An 18346-nucleotide genomic window follows, 5' to 3' on the forward strand; every position below is an offset into this window, starting at 1 on the left:
TATGTTTTCAATTTGTAAACACTCTAGCTAAGACCCCCTCTGCTATTTGCATGCAGGTGTGTTTAGCATCTAACCCAAGAGAAGTGAAAGTATTTTCTTTCTTACCTGATTAGCTTAGTAGAAATAAATACTAGTCTAGATATCAGGGTGAAGTGATGGGTGACAGAGAAAACTGGATTTATTTCCTTTTTTTTTTTTTCCATCTGCCATGCTCTTTCAGTCCAAAAAGTTAGTTAATAGTAGTTTTATGGTTCTGATACCAGGGTCCAGGCATTGAAAGAATTTGAGACTGAAGGTTGGAGTAAACCATGCCACAGATGGTGTGACTAGGTTAAAGAAGCCTCAAAACCTTGTGCTCAAATACAGATCTGTTTGTTTGTGCTGCAATCTGAAGGCAATATTTGACTCAAAATCCAATTTTGTCGTGTGTACGGGAGAGGAAGAGGAGAAGCAGCAGACATAAGTTATTAAAGATCCATTATTTTTTAGAATAGAAAAAAAAAAGGATTTTCATTTACTTCCTCCTCCCCTTCATTTATTTAACAAGGCTACAAAAGCTTTGGCGTTAGTGAGTTGGCAATCTTCTGTAAAAGCTTTATAAAAAGAAAAGGAGGGTGGAAAGCAGAATATGCAGCTCTATTTGTCTGTTCCAGAGGTAGCTCAGTAACATCAGGTTCTGTGCAAATAAACAGTAGGTTTCAATTATCTGCTGCTAATTATCACCCAAATTTGATTTGCACGCTCTTCAAAGGGACTTATATCTTTCCATTTAGTTATTTGTTTCAGTGCGATGAATCTTTAATTCAAACCAAACGTGGGTCAATTTCCAACTGGAAAAAAAAATGCAAGGAATGTGTTTATCCACAGTCATATCAGTTTAATTTTAGCTTCGTGTATGTGTTGATTCATGGCCTCACTGGGGAGGTGAATTTTTGTCAGTCTGTGAATTGGCTTTGCCTGTTTGGCGAGTTTGTAAAGGGCTTCGTCAGTTGTAAAAGGTCTTAAATAATTGTGCCAAATGGGATGGTTCTGGTGGGTTTTGAGTAATGAGGGGCAGTTTTAACATTACCAAATGTAACCAAATCCCATTGTGAAGAATTTTTCCCCCCCAGATATTGTTTCCCTTACACAACATCAGGTCAGTCCTTCGCACAGACGTTTGTTCTACTCCAGTAATTATCCTTTTAATCTTTGTATGCAGACTGTATTTGCTGTCTGTGGTGATGCAGCCTATGGTCTCTGAGGGCCTTGAAATAATGATCTCATTGCTCCACCAAAAGCATCTACTAAAAACTGTAGGCCTATAATGAAGAAATAAGGCAATTTAAGACGTCTGATGGAGTGATTGACTAAGTAGATGTCAAGCACTGCCCTAGATATTCTGCAGTACTGTGTCACATGGACACCTGGGAAACCTGTTCTAGGTGACCCTGCTTGAGCAAGGACCTTAGACCTTAGACCTTCAGAGGTCTCTTCCATCCTTAATGATTTTGTGCTAGTAATATTCAATAGACATTGTGTAGTAAGGTTATTTAAGTGTGCAGCCGTAGAAGTAACTTTGGTTTCACTGACTGCAGTTTTGAACTGAACTTTTTGGGGTCACACAGGTGATGGGGTGTATTGAAAAATACATGAATTTCAGTTCTTTATGACCTAGAAAGAGAATATTGTCAGAAACATGTTAAGAGATTGTTACCAATCAAATGGTTAGTGTTTTAGAGAAAAACAGAATTGCAGGTGCAATAGCAATTTGGACTATTTATCCTGCTTAAGGGAGCATATTTTTAATTTTTGTGCTCTTACAGATTAAGTGCTGAGAACATGTTAACGCTGCTGTGTGCACATGGTCATACAGTGCATTCACGTGTTTACACACATTCATCACATTCTGACCTTCTGGACCTGTGATTATCCTTGACTATCAGGCAGCTTTTTAATTACATGACTGCCTGCTCTACTTCCGTGGGTGCCTCTCTCCATACAGAGCACAGGTGTCTTGTACTTTAGTCAGGTATATCTGAAGGCTTATCTGTGTGCTATATAAAGTTTCACCAAGCCTAATGAGACAGAAGCCCCATCTGAACAGCATCTACCTTTTTTAGGTAAGAGTTTGCCCCCTAGGAAAAAGTATCAAGTCCTATTTCCTCAACCTCCTCCAAAAGCCAAATTTCCTCCTCTGACTCTGCTGGGAAGAGAGCACCCATCTCCCAGATTCGTGGGCACTCCCAGAACCAGTCTTTGTGAAGCCAAAATAACAACTGTCAGTAAAGTAGGTGTGATCTTTAGCAGAACCGTCTCTTAAATATTTACCAAATGCCAACAGCTACTGATCCTCTGTTGGGAAGTCTCCTGTGTTCTGTGGCTTGTAACTCCAGGCAGTCATTCATAGGGTGCTCATTGGATGCAGTGAATGCTCATCATTTTAACAGGCCTTGTCTCTTTTCACCATTAGAAATACTCTATGTCTGTCCTCATCCAAAATCTCTGTTAAATTGTCTGTTATCCACTGCAGTAGCTGGCAGCTCCCGCCTTGAGAACAGTCTTGATCTATTCCTTCAGCTCATGGTGAAAGCAGTGCTGGCAACTGCTCTCTGAGCACAGATGGCAAACTTAGATGGGCCTTATTCAGGCATTTGAGCCTCTGCTTTTTCTCTACCTTGAAATCAGTCCTTGCAGTAAAAACATTATTATTTGTTTAGTGCCTTTGTGCTATAATGGAACCAGCCAAGGAGCCATCTGCCATCTGGCTGGCCAGGCACTTAACAGCCACAGCAGGGAAAAGGGTAAATCCAATCGGGGAACTGCTGCCTGTAGAGGTGGTAGTGAAGTTGTTAGCTAGCCCTGCTAATTGGTAACAGCTATTTTCAGTGGTATTTAGTTTTGGTACAGATTATTGCAAAAAAATTGTATTCAGGATTGTGCGGTCCTGTTTCCTCTTTTGCTCGTAGGAATGTATAGAACCTCCAGGGTCAGGATCCTCACAGATCAGGGGCGTGTGGTGCCAGCTGGGTGAGGATGTTAGAGCTGCCTTAGCTGTTGGGATGCATGACTGCACTGAGCCTGTGCAAGGGTCTGGCTTCCTCTACCGTCTGCCAGGTGACTATGTTTAGGCTGAAATACTTGGTACCTCTGGCTAATGAGTTTTTAGGAGTGTGGATTTTTTTTTTTTTTTGATTGGGTTCTTTTAAATTTTTGTTTTCCCAAGAGAAGGGAGAAGGAACTGGGGGCAAGTAAACACTAGAGTCTGGGTAAAAGCTGAAATTTTCTCTGCAGGCTGTTTTTATCCTGCATTTTGATGACTTTTCAGAAAGAAATAGCATGTATAAATTCTCTAAGCAGACAGACACAATAGTACTGCAAAGTGTGAATTTCTCCCAGCTGTCTTAATGGAGTGTTGATTTTAAAACCTAATTTCACTGCTGCTTTCTATGCAATTAGCACACAGTTAATACATTTGGTTAGTTCAGTTATCTGCTGCAATACTTTGTGTTGGGGTGGGTGTCAATACCGACACTTCAATCAAAACATCTGTATAAGGTAAGTGAGCAGTCAAATAGCAAACAAAATCTGAGGCTATGGAAGCAAGAATAAGCCAGGAAAAGTTGTTAATATTGTAATTCTATTAAAATTACTTTGAATGAAGTGTTAATTTCTGCTATGCAAAACCCCCAAACAAACAAAGACAAACAAACAAAACCCCCCAAAACCAGCAAAACCCCCCAAAACCAGCAAAGAAAACAAAACCAAAAAACAATATAGCAAAAAGAGAGTTGAGAGACAGGAAATTCTAAACCCACAGGAACATTTTTTAAAGGTACCAGGTAAAGTGGAACCTGACGAAACAGTAGCTGATGAAGAGAAGATAAATCCAATACTGTCATGTAAACTTGAAAGGAGAACAAGACAGCTGATGAAACAAAGATAAGCATCAAGCGAGGTAAAACCACTTTTATTAAGAATATAACTGTTGTAGAATAGTAACAGAGTTATTGTCTCGTGTAGTAACAGTGGTATTTACTGGTACAAACTCTTGAAACCTAGAGCAAAGTGAGATGAAAAAAACCCACCTTTTTTGAGTGATTGAGGAGACTGTCCCCACTTTTTAATGATAAAACAATTTATAAATGTTATAACTTCCAAGGTAGTTTAAGATCTGATCATTCCTTCTCCGTAGTGATCTCTATGTTGCTTTTCTGAATCTCTTGTTTATTTAATGACATTCTATACTAAATAAAACAGAAGGAAGTTTTTTAAGCACTTAGGATAGACCAGATGGAACGGTAAATTATTTACAAAAATTCTGAGCTTTCTGAGCTGGGGAAGGGGTATTTTTCTGGATTTAAATGTTCTGTATTTTATCGGTTCTTGATGGTTGCGGTTTGCAGATCAGTTTCCTGATTCTCCACAAGGTGGAGGAAGCAGCTTATGCTTCGGGCTGCGGCGTGGGGAAGGGGCTGCGGGGCAGCTTGCGGGGTTCCCGCTGCCCTGCTTTCCCCACGCCAGCCCCTGCACCCTCGGACTACATGGAGGGAGGCCGCAAAAACAGGCTCTGAAGCGTTTCTTGCTGGTTTGCTCCTTTTAAGAACGATAGTGGAGATTTCAATATTATGATTCATCGGAAGGTCTTTAAGGGCTGCATAAAATAATAGAAGTTGGAGGGGACCCACAAGGATCATTGAGTCCAACTCCTGGTCCTGCATAGGACAGCCCCAAGAATCACACCGTGTTCCTGAGAGCATTGTCCAAGCATGAAGGATGCTGACGTGATCGTGTACGCTACTTCTCCACTGGAGAAGCTTAGTCCCACAGTGCTGCCTGTCCTGTGGCCATACTGCAAGGGGCTGGCAGATAAACCTGGTTCTCTGAGATTCAGTGTGCTGCAGTGTATTCAGTCCCGAAGGTCTATTTCACTATAAAACTGGTATTCTTTATAGAACAGCTAGTGTCTCTACTTAAAATTATTATAATTTGTATTAGATTTCTGCTAAGGATTCGGATTTGTGAACATTATTTCAGGTTTTCTGTTGACTGTGGTGGGATTTGGAATGACTTACCTTGCAAAATTATCCCTAAGCTTATCTGTCTCAGAGTCCTCTGTTTTTAGTCTTTGCAGCTCCTAAAAATCAAATCCCATTTAATTTGCAATTTCCTTTCCTTGTCTTAAACCCTATCACATGATTGATTTTTATTTTTGCCTGTGCTGAAGCAGGCCAGCCCAAAATAGAAAATATTGGTTAGTTTTGACCTTAAATTCAGTGCATTTCTGTTAAAAAAAATAAAATCTCAATACTCGTATGAATTACACAACACTGCTTCTATTTTAGCTGTTGTCTTAAGGGAGATCATGTGAGTTACTTTTCAAGGTGTTAAAGTGTGTTTGCGGGGGTGCTAAGGTTGTTTCAGCATTGCACAGGACTAACTCAATTGTATCAAGATAAAAAACCATTGGAATGGGATGTTAGTAAGGTGATTTTCAGTGAGTGAACACAGGCGTAGAACTGAAGACTGAAATAGTGAATTGCTTGGAAAGAAGGCTGGACAGACGTTTTGAGGAGCCATTTCATCCTTAATACGTGATCCTCTGTGCCTATACTGTTCTTGGCAGAAGTCTGTCCTAGTTTGCCATTGTGAGCTTACACAAAAGGTTGTTTTGCTTCTCTTTAGCCCGAACATTTTGTGTGAGCTTCTTGTTTCTGTTCCCACAAGCATCATGTTGCAATAAATGAAACATCTATGAGCTGCAGTGTGAGGTTAAAAAGAAGTGGGAGGTGAGGAAGGTGCAGACTTCATAAATGGTGTTGCATCAGAAAAAATGTCCATGAATGTGTTCTAAAATGTACAAAGGAGTGTATTTTACTGTGTCCCCAAAGCTTTTATTTTCTGGGGGCAGGGACAGATGTTTGATTAGTTTAGTTGATGCTTGCTTCTTTTTTTTTTTTTTTTTTTTTTTGCGTTCTCCTTTTATTGGTATTATTTGTGCCAGTTCCTTTTCCCTACCCATGGCAGGGGGATTGGAACTATATCATCTTTAAGGTCCCTTCCAACCTTGAACATTCTATGATAACAGTATTTTTTTGGCCAAAATACATGAGGGCTGCTTCCAGCATAGTTTCGTCAGTTAAAGCCATAATTTCTTCTTGCTTCTGAGAGCTATACCTATAATAGTAGCTCATCTAGCTCATAGCCAGGACTTTGAAATTTCTAACAGCTTGGATACATGATCTGTACTTCAGGTGAGGTTTGGTCTCTCCTCCTTTACATATTTCAGCTTGGGACAAGCTAAATAATGTTAACATAAACTTTTCTGAAACAGGTTCACAGGAGTCAAGCTTTGCCAGCTTCTGTGACAGCTAAAAGAATGTATTCAGTTGATTAGTGGCAATCTGTTAGTGCGGTAAATCAATCAGATGACCAAGCCCCAATTCCTCAAGAGGCTTAAAGTTCAGGTGACCATAGGTATGATTAATAGAATCTTAGCTTTAACAGAAATAATTCTGCTTTGGTAGTATGGGAATGTGCTTTCTCTGGGTGGAGGGGTAAGTTTATGGGAACACCCTCCAAACTACTTGAAGAAAAACACATTTATTCTGAAGTATGTAAACTTGGTCAGAGATAGTTTATCTCTGGAGCTGTGCTAAATTATGTGAGTTATCTGTCCTCAAAGGGGCAAAACTTACCTCCAGAGTCCTGAAAGCATATGTTGGCTTTGCTGTTTTATTATTGATACAGGACTCAAGAATACCTCTATGGGAGGCAGGTCACATTTAGCAAGGTGGGACAGCAGTCTCCTAAAGCTTCACTTTGTTTTCTGTCTGGGAGAGAAGGAGAGGGACTGCCTCAAATTCTCTGGCAATATCAAGTTCAGAGCAAAACCCAATGGAGAGCTGCAAAGACAGCTGTGTGGCTTCCCTGCTCAGACTAGAGCAAGGACCAGACTCACGGGCTCTCTTTGGATGGGGACGACCCCTTGCTGATCCATGCCTAGGGCTGGGAACACCAACAGTCTCTCTCAGTAGGTGCCCTTGATGCTTAAAACTGCCCAGCAGCCTCCAGCATGAATGACCCAGGATACTGCTCTCTCCCCCCAGACCTGCATGGGAGAGGTGTTACCTTCTCTGCTGCACTAATGACCATCCCTACATCCCTGTTGTCATGGAATATTGCTATACAGTGAGGCAATAATAATCTATAGGAATCAAATTTTACTGTCATAGTTCATAACTCCAGCAGATAAAAGTGGGTGTGAAACAAACAATGTCTCCTCCTTTTGAAGTAATGGCTTTAGCAGCTCAGACTGGGACCTGTCTCCTGATACAGGGAGATCTGCGTCTTAAAGCTTGAAACAGCATTTTTTTTCCTGTGGAATTCATTAACCTGATTTCTAGTTCCTTTCATCACAAAGATTCTGTAATTTCTAATACTTCAAAAATCTTTATCAGCCTCCTTCTATTTGCCAGTGGCTCAAGCTGACTGAAAAAAAAAAAAATCTATAAAACATGTGGTGAAGTGAAAAATACACCAAAATTTCACTTCAGTGCTCTGGCCAAATCTGTCTTATGGGAGTTGCTACTCTAGCCTGCTCTGTGCTGCAGAGACATTTTTCTCATCTTCACTTGTGCTGCAGAATTGTACTTTCTCTTATGCTGAGGCCAAACACGTCCTGAGAAAAAACTGCTTGGTTTGCCAAACATGCAGCTGATGACACGTGTATTTATGCTCCCTGGCAAACTAAGTTAAACAAACAGGGACTAAGTTGGGCAGATGTTATAGGAGGTAATACTTCATTATAACTTGACTGTGAGCTGCTTATTCTTCTCTCCAATTATGGCATCCCTATGCATCACTTTCCCAAGAGAGGAGTATTTTGGGGAAAAACAAATTACGACATATAAAGCCTTGAAAGCACAGTAACTGCACAGAAAGGGACAGTAGCTAGAGTGAAGGGTCTGAGCCTCTGTAGAATTGTCTCGTTTTGTTAAAAGCATGGTTGTTTCTACCTCAGATATTAAACTGTTAAATTAATTCCTGAAAACTCAGTCGCTTGGTTCACAGTTGTGCCTGAATTCAAGCCATGTTTCAGTAACATCAGGTTCCGTGCAAATAAACAGTAGGTTTCAATTGTCTGCTGCTAATTATCACCCAAATTTGATTTGCACGCTCTTCAAAGGGACTCATATCTTTCCATTTAGTTATTTGTTTCAGTGCGATGAATCTTTAATTCAAACCAAACGTGGGTCAATTTCCAACTGGAAAAAAAATGCAAGGAATGTGTTTATCCATGGTCATATCAGTGTCTCTCTTTAGTTTAATATATGTGGTGATTCAAGGCCTCACTGGGGAGGTGAATTTTTGTCAATCCGTGAATTGGCTTTGTCTGTTCGGAAAGTGTGTAAAGTCAGTTGTAGAAGATATTAAATAATTGTGCCAAATGGGATGGTTCTGGTGGGCTTTAGAATAAGGAGTGTAAGTTTGAAGTTACACAGTCACAGAAAAATCTTGTTACACTTCGATTCCCATCCTACCTATAAAAAGATATCTCTGTAAGGATGAAATGGAGAGATGGGATAACGCGATCTAGACTTTTCTGCTGCTTAACATGTATGTTAGATTTTACACAGGCTCCTTGGTTGTCACCTTGACCCTCTGCCATGTGCACAGCCATGAAATTTCAGTCACAGAACTAAAAAATTCTGGACATTTTTCTTTTTAAAATAAACAGAAAACACCAAATGCAAGCAAGAGGGCTACAGCAACAAGAAAATTTCATTGTAATAAATACCACATGTGATCACGATTTATGAAGCAGACAATAAAGACTAATTTAAAAGGAGAAATCCTTCTATTCTCTTTCATGTGGCTAAAGGCAGCATAATTTCTGTCTGTCTTTACTGGAGATTTATTCAGAGATTTAACACCCCCTTCTGTTTTTCTTCTCCTGGAAGCTCAGAGGAGGATACTTTATTAACTTGCTATTCTTGAGATTCACATCTGACCTCTATTTTCTTTTAAAATGGAGGTAGTTGGTAGGAGTTTTTAATTTTTTTATTATTTAAAGAAGACTTTCAAGATACTTCTGTAATATTTAGTAGCATTCCCTGTATTTCTAAATTTTTTTTCTAGTGACTGGAGTAAATAGCCATGTTTTAGATAAGTCCATGAATACTGAAAAACCCCTTCTCAAATTCTCTATGTTTTCTTTTGATACTTTAAAGATAGGCTATGTAACATCTCAGCAAAAGAAGAACGTATTTTGATTTGGTGCTCAAACAGTTGGCTAAGTCTGGTTACAGTTAAGTTACAGGCTAAGTCTGGCTAAGACAGTTACACTGTCTGGTGACAGTGTAAAAATGTTTGCTGCCTGCAGTGGAGCAAGGAGTTTGACTTTATGGTAAGTATTTCTTACACCTCCCTGTTTTGGACTTCTGTCAGTCACAGTTAAAATCAGGGTCCTTCTGAAGTGGAGCTGTGATTACAAAATGAATATCATATGTGTTTTTACTGTAGCTGTATCTATAAGGTGCATCTCAACAAGGTTGGATGCAGGGAATTATTCTTCATCAAATGGAAACTTTTCTGACTGGATCAGTGTTTCTGGATTTTAGTGCTGTGTGACTGGTTAATCTCTGTAGTATTTTTATAGTTTATTTTCAGTCCTGCCAAATCCAATCCAAATAGTTATATGTTTTCTTCCTACAATGGAGGTAGAATTGGTACAGCATGCAAGACACCTTAGGATTTATAAGACAGATGTTTTATGTTTGGGTTGTCTCAACATTTGTTGACAAAGGTGGGGAATCTTACTTATATAACAAAACCAAAACTAACAGTCAACTTGGGAACAAGTACTTGCCTGTCACAATAGGAGTAGGATAAATCTTCAGGTAGGGGAACTTAGATTCATAGATGTATTTAATGTAAATTCAGTGTGTCTTTTGTGAGGTTTGGTTGTGATGTTTGTAGGCACCTCTTGCTTCCTAATAACTGTTGCTGTTCTGCCTCAGTGATGATCAGCAACATGAGAAAGGCTTTACCTTTCCATGTTTTTGGGGCTTTCAGATAATATATTAAAATTATTTGTCTCTTTTAATGTGAAACCCTGAAGAAATGATCACCTCTGTGCAGAGATTTTGAGAGTGAATGGTAGTGGGCTCTGTTAAGTTCTTCAGTGGTTTAACTATAATTTTTGTAGAGTTGGAGCTCACTTCAGTAGAATCTGACCGTTCACCTTTTTAAGGAGCTTCTATCTGCAGGCTTGCTGCCTGGAACAATGTTTACACCATATGAAGTATGATACCATTGCTAAAATATCTTGGAATCATGCTGTTTCATGAGACATTCTCTGTTCCCGTTCTCATTCCTCCAAAGACTCCAGACTGAGACTCCAGGAACTTGTGAATATGATTGATACTGTTTAACATCACCAATTTTGGATGAACACATTTGCTTTCTCTTGAGCCATTCCGTAGTAATAACTGATATCCTTCAGGATTTGCCTTACACACTCTTGTTTCACAGTTCTCTGTGTCTAGAATTTTCCTTTGAATTGAACATTCCAAGAAAAAGAGGACTTGAAAATGGGCTCCAACTTGTATTCCTCTCAAGGCAAGGGAAAAAACATGGGAGAACCCCCTAATCATGATTTTCTGACTTTCAGATCATCTCTTTGCTGTGTATCTGGCTCTATGTGCAACCATTTCTGTAGGAACAATTAGGAACCTTGGTTTTTCATTTTTCTTCCTTCCAAGAGGAGGAGAGTGACCAAAAGTTCCCTTCTAGCCAAGTAGTATAGAGTAAATGGCTTATAAAGTAAATATACATTTTTGAAGATATGATTACTTTACAAATCTCTTGCTTCAGAAAGAAGTTGTTTGTATTTTTTTTTTCAAGATACCAAACTGCTTGAATTTTCCTTATGGTTGCTGTTTGTAATATCACGGAGAAGGAATTTTTCCCACTCCTTAATCTTTCGCTCACTCTTTCTGTCAGTCTGTCTTGCTAGATAGCTTCTCTGACCCCTTTCTCTTAGAAAGCTTTTTAACTGAAGTGGCCTTTGATGTCTAGTTTTTTCACCAGCTTTGTTTCTTTGGCCAGAAGCCTTATGTTGTTGACTCATCACTTATGAAGAAGATACTTAGCTGGAAACACCCTAATGCATTCTCAGTAATTCAGCACAGAGCTTGTTGTTTACATAGATCAGTTCAGTCACAGAGGAAATTGTTATAGTTTTCCAGAGTGAACAGGAAACTAAAATTATTATTTGCTTTGCATATCTAGTAACTTCAGTTCATTGACTAGTTTGCTCAAGAGTAGTTTGCATCCTGACTGCATGTTATTTCTCATAAGTTGGTAACAGAGAGAGTCTGTGAGTGCCAGAGCTTGTGTCCCCAACTTTGTTCTGGATGTTTGTACCTGGACTATCAGAGACTCAAATTACCTTTATGTATGTAGTAATCTACTCACTAGTATTTGTTTATTTCTGCTTTTGATCCAGCAAGCTTGTTGGAACCAAGGGAAGCATTTAGATTCTTCTCCAGCCCTAAATTTGTTTGAATTGTTTGTGTAATTACGGTCAGAAAGTAAGTAACACAATAAGAACTGTGGAGAAAATCAGCTCAACTATATATGACTTTAAATAGGTTTTTAAAAAAGTAGTAGTTGATAGAGCTCAGTCCTGAATTGAGAATGTGGAGAAATTAACTGACTAAACCTTCAGTGGAGCATGGCAGAAATATGTTCTATGGAGAACAAAGACAGACATTTTAGCCACTAAAATTTCTCCAGTATATCCTAGCTAATCTTCATACCTGAGGATTTTTGAGGCTGATGTGACCCCACAGGCTGCTTTCACACCTAGGTAACTTCATTAATTTCGTCAGGGGGAGGTCAGGAAATGCCCAAAGCACAGACCATGTCCATAATCAATCTTTTATGAGGGCTCCAAGATTAGTGGTGTCAAGGGCATAAAAACACTCTGAGAAAACTCTTTGACAAAATGTCCATGTCTTTTCCTCCATATGTTACTATAAAGAAAAATGGGCCTTTTATGTCCGGTGGAGGAACCTTGTCACAGTTATCCATGCCTTTGACACCTTGACGCTGGATTATGTTTATCACCACACACTGCATATGGAGTTGTGTGCTGAGACCCTTGGAAACTGGAGCTGGTGCACAATGTGGAGCTCCATGCCAAGAACACTTTAGATCAGCTCTGTTGGTTGTTAATATGTTCCTGGGCAGAATTCAAGGTGTTAGTTTGAACCTATAAAGCCCCAAATGCTTACCCAGGAGGCTGCTTCCCTTCCTGCAGCACAGCACTTGTAACTGGGATCAGCCAGAGACACTCAATCTCAGCTTTGGAATTGACTTCCCAAATCCATCCACCTGGGCTGGGGTCTGTCAGAAGTTAGTGTGTGCTGCAAGCTCAGCTTGTCATGCCTGATTACCTGGTAGGGGATTGTGTGATGTACTGGGGGTTTGCTTTATGCTGGGGATGGTGTGTAATTTTACCTCTTGGTGAGTGGTGGTTTTTTTTTTTCTTTATGCTAGAAAGAACAGTATATTGTTTTGTGAAATGAAACTATAGCTACAGTTTATACCAGCAATCATGTGGCTGGAACCAAGGCATTGCCAACTGCCTTTTAATTAATTACATTTCTGGTTCCACTGAAATCAGTGGGCGTGTGCAACTCATTCTGTGGTACTAGGATTTATTTCCCCGAGCAAAATATTTGAGATCAGATAAGAATCTGTAAAGGAGTTCTGTACAAAGATGGATGAGATCAGGAAACCCTGACTGATAACAGGGCTTCTCTTTAAAGCTGAGATCAGTGATGGTCCATTATAGAGCAGAAATGTCAGCTGGAGAAAGCAAAGACAAGCAATAGTTTAAGGGTAGACAAAATCTGTGTTGGTGTTTGTCATGAAATCTGTTTTATTCTTAGCTCATTAAATGAGGTGCAGAAGAGGGGAAGCTGCAAGAGGATGGGATGTGCTTGACCTTGACTTCTGATGAAGAGAGGTAGGATGTACAGTTACAGTTCTGCAGTGCAGAAAACACAAAGTGCAAGCTTAGCTGACTCTTGTTCAGAGCAGACTGTATGAGGTGCCACGATGTGGTCTTACAGGGTGCATAAGGGAAATTAAATGGGAAACCAAGCCTGGGATACTTGGATATCTAAGTGATTCTGCATGGCTGCACTGTGTCCTTTGAGAAAGTGCCTGTAACAACATTTTTGGATCTATAATAGTGTAGTTCATGAAGAGGAAGAAATAATGACAAATTAATTTGGTGTGTTTAGCAACAGAAATAATAATACAAATAATAATATATAGCTGTTTTAAATGGAGAAGTCCAGTAACTTGATGAGAGAAAGATCTGTTGCTTCTCTATTTCACCTGGAACTGTCAGGAGAGGGAGGATAAAGTGTTAGAAAGCTGAGAGTATATATAAATCCAAAGGCTGAAGTGTTTTATTCACCAGTGGCTCATCCCTAATATTGTTTGGCTATAGACCAAAGTTCCTATCTGACAAGACAGGATGTAAAACTGTGAGTAATCCATCAACCAAACAGCACAAGCCAGATTTTTCTGGTTTTGTATGTATAAACAGTTTGTCCCGGCATTTTTATTCCCATTTGTTTAGACAGATCCCAAATTTAGGTGTTGCACTATGTGGTTATCCACAGGTGAGAGGCACTGTATCCCCAGTGAACTCTGTGGGCCTCCCACCCACAGACCCCCAAAAGCACCAGGTCCCAGTGCAGCACATTCCTTCATAGAGAAAATATGTCAGCTGCTTGATCAGCCCGAAGTTAATCCTTTTCTGCTTTCAGCCTCCCAACTATGGGGATATAGCTGTTTTAGGCAACCTTGAAACCTGCCTCTCCTTGTTAAAACTGTTAAATATTCACAGCATGAACGAGCCCCACACATCTGTCATGACAAAACGCTTTTCTTCAGAGGTTGAGCCATCCCTATGTAATCACGACTTTTCTAAATTGTGCATTCGTTGCTAATTAAGAAATTTTTTTCCCTAGGAAAAGACCATGTCCCAGCTCTAGTAAGTTTATTTGTAGGTCTGACTGACATATGATGGGACAAAGTTAGACTGACAGTGAGTGTTTCATTGATGTGAAATTTTACACCGTATCTGGACATAGTATATACTCGGTTTATGATCCAGCTGGGCACGCTTGTTAGTTATTGTTGAGGTCAATCAAAGTGTAATTGTAACATAGGGAAAGACGGTCCCAGGGCTACAAAGATTTGCTTCCAACAGCTGCTATTCATTATTCATTAAACTCTACCTTCTGTTTTTGAAATTAATAACCCTTGGCCTTCTAACAAGGCATCAGACTTGAAGAATATAGACTTAAAAATCAAAGATGCACTGGTTTCATCCCCAAACAAGTGAGAGCATGAAGCGCTTTAGCTAGCAATAGTAGTTGGAAGCAGAACTTAGTATTTCTGTTTGTGGAAAACCAGATGTGAGTTAATTAACCTGACATTTTTAGGCATTGTATGCTGGATGTGAGAGACTGGTGTACAATAAACCCTAAACTTATGGAAGTCAGGGGGAACACTCAAAACTTCAGTTAAATAAAATTTCATAAAAATTAAGGCAAAGTACAGTATCACAAGTCTACAACGGGAGAATATCAGATGAAACAGAGTTCATTCAAATTGGCACTTGCACCTCCATTAAATAAGCTATTTTCCAACATCCATTCAGCAGTTTGTTTGAGGTGTAGCCCAGGCTTTGGCTCAGGACAATGGCTGAAGGAGGCATGTGATGTTTCTGTCCCATGAATCCCATTCCTGCATCGCTGTGAATGTTGCTCAACTGAGATGGCACATGGAAAAGGTCTCAGGAGAACTTTGGAGCATGACTGGGGACAGGGACTGCTTCACTGCTGAGTGCTTCAAGTACTGCCTAGCTCCCATGCAGCTTTGTGTGTTGCTGCTGAAGAGCAGCTACAGGGGACCTGGAAATTGTGAATGCAGTCCTACTGAGCTTATTTGACAAACAGTGTTATTTTTCTGTAGCTGGATGAGGGTTGTGTGTTTCGGTTCCATGAACCACAGAAATTAAATAATGGTATCGGTGAGTAATTTGTTTGAATGAAAGCTGTAATTTTTGATTTGCAATATTAATTGTCTTGTTCATGGCAAATTTCTAAACTCTGCAACAGTTAGTAACTACTACTTCCACTGCTCTCAGAACAAAGCAGTCAAATGTATAGCTAAATGGGATTTAAAAAAATTTGTGTAATTAACCACAAGGCAACTTTGTGACAGGCCTATACCCACATATTTGCAAAGAATTTACAAAAAAAGTCATTTTCAGTAGGAATATTTCAGCCTTTCTGTGGTGTGAGTGCCAGTGTGGGAGCCAGCACCCTAAAAACAAGTCAAAGAAGGGAAGATATTCTCTTTGAATTCTATTGTACCAAACCTTAACTGGAACAGACATCTTCTAGAGTCCACTACTAGATCCCACCATCTCTGTTGAGAAATCTACTGATGTGAGATACACGCTTGAAGAATGATGCTCTTTCACTGTCACATCCCTTGTATGGATTGGTGGTGGTGACTGTGGTAGGACTCATTATGCTCTCTGAGGTGTCCTGCCTTCCGGACGTGTTGCATACCATCACTGCATAGTGGAGTTTTAAACCTGCACATAGGAATGGGCCCTTTGTCTCTTTCTCCAAAACTTTGGACTGTTCTGTATCGGCATGAAACAAACTTGCGACACCTACAATTCCTCTCCAACAAGTTAGTACAGGTTTAAACAAATTCTGAAAGTGAGCACCTCGAATTGTGCTTGTGTTTCTTCTAAAGTTTTATGTCAAAATCTGTTTCAATTGACTTCACAGGACACTGGGTCTATCCCAGGCAGGTCCAGGCACATTTTTCCCATTTCATAGTTTTGTCATCACAAAGGGCTAATACACTGTATAAGATAAATATGTACAAGATATTGTCCTGAGGCTGAGTGTCTCAGTGCAAGCCATCTATGGGAAATATAATTAACTGTGATGCATGATCATAAGACCAGTAACTATGGTATCATAAAGTTAATTAAAATTGGTCTAAGGGTGTAAACAAGCTATCTTCTCTACTCTCCGAATCAGCCTTTGATATCCTTCTCTTTCCTGTGTAAATTGCACTATTTATTCACATGGGGTGCTTTAAACCATCACTAAATGTTACATTTATGACATGTGTCTAAGTAAACAGTGGAATATCCATTGCCCATGAGCATGTTTCCTCGGCTCTGCCGGCCTTGTTGGGCAGCTTAGCTACTGTTCTCCCTATGTCTGACCTTTCATGTTTGGTTACTTTAAAGACACTAGAAAACTAGCTATCTACTCAATTTCCTTGTAGCTTGGGGGTAAGGTTAAAATACCATGTAGCTACTGTACGTTTGACATTATACAGCCACAAGTGATAAGCAAATATTTTCTTTTTAAATAGACAGTACATTTTGCAAGAGTACATTACAAGCATTCTCATTCTTACTCTTTGTCCTGGAGAAGGCTTAATGTTGTTAAATATAAAAAATTGCCACTGGTGTTTATCTTGCTAAATCTGCTCACATCAATTGGTTCTGCCTACCCCATATTTCAAAGCAAAATGATGGGGAAAGGTCATATAGATTGCCCTTCTCTTCACTTCTCAGCTTAAGGGTGTCCTGTTTGTAATTAAGGAACAATTTCTTTTGTGTAGTCAAGAAATCTTTTTTTCTTTTCCCTCTTTCTCATTTTTTCACAAAATATTTGGCAAAGTATGTGAAAGCCAGAGAACAGTTAATGCAGTTGGAAGATTTGTCATCACAGAGGTAATTTGCTTTACTTTTTTTCTGAAAAACATCTGAAACAGCTTCTATATTGTGTATTCAAATTCAAATCCAAAGACTATCAGCAGTGAATCTGGAGGTGACAGGCTGAACGGGAAGGTTTTGATTGCAAGGCCATCTGGCATTGTTATGAGAAATGTTCTTGAATACTTAAAAGAAACCTAAACCACGTTGCTCAGTAGGTGCTGACTCCAATGAAATTGAACCATCTTAATGCAGATTTGCTGTCTGAGTGTTGGAGAGACTGTGGGAAAATCAGCTATTTCTATACTGATGAAGTGGCTGTGGCTGAGAATCATGACTTTAAGGGAAAAAAATCTGAAATGGAATGTCTGGCATGTTGAAACAAAATGTTTTAAAATTGTAACTATTTTTTCTTTAACTTCCTGCAAGATTCATGCAAGAAGTACCTTTTTAGAAGGCTAGAAGAGATAATGAATATATTGTTGCTTCAGTCTGGTCTTAGAGAGAAAGACCGAAGAAAGACAAAATCTATTCACTGTCACAGAATGGTCTGAAAGGGTTGGAGAAATACAGAAAAATATGCTTCTGGAGAATACGGAGACTATTACTTGGGTTGATTTCCTGAAGTCTCTGTTTTTAGATTTCTGTGAAACTTGATTTGTTTGCCTGCTTTTCTTAAAAGTTCCTGTGCTGTGTTTTCCTACAGGCTTCACCGCTTGTATGGAACCAAAGGGATTAGAGATGGGATGTAAGGGCTTTTCAATCTAGGTCAGATTGGATTTAGCACTGACTGAAAATGACACCGGTTGTTTAGTATTCTGGATCAAATGTACAGTGGCCAGATTCATAGCAGGCTGGGTCGTCTGAGGTCATAGTGCAGCTAAAGTTGAGAAAACATAGCCAAAGCTGAAGCAGCACTTTAAGACTGCTAAGCAGGGCAAAGCAGCACCAACTATTCCCACACAATGTTTCCCTAGTATGTATTTCCTCTTCATTTTTGAGGCTGAACACTTTATTCCTAGATGCCACGTATAATGCATTTATGAGCTAGGAAAGCCTGCATCAGACCAGGCATAAATCTAGTACATTATTTTTAGTTCGAATTCCTGAATCTGAAATACTTTGTCACTGCTATGAATCAAAAATCTGTTTCTGAGCCTGTCAGCAGGTTCAAAAGGTACTCCTTCAGTATTTGAGAGGGGAGAAGATACTCTTAATTTTTCACTTTGTAAAAGATTTTTTCAAAATAGAACAGTTAGGAATGAAAAGTCTAAATATCCTATTCAAAATGGGGATATAGAGAGCCTTGATCACTTCAAATTACTTTATTTCACCTTTAACTCTGTGAGTTCAATTCCACAGACAGTATCAGTTTTAGTGGCAAACAGGTTCCCTGGACTTTACACAATTTGATGCTGAAGCTCCTGCCGCAAATTTGTCCGCCTGAGGGGCTCTGATGCCAGCAAACAGCCAGTGAGGAAAAGATAGGGAAGATGGAGTCAATGACACAGTATCTTCTTT

This window comes from Corapipo altera, unplaced genomic scaffold (assembly GCF_003945725.1).
Source record: "Corapipo altera isolate COAL_440 unplaced genomic scaffold, ASM394572v1 48b, whole genome shotgun sequence".
NCBI lineage: Eukaryota > Metazoa > Chordata > Aves > Passeriformes > Pipridae > Corapipo > Corapipo altera.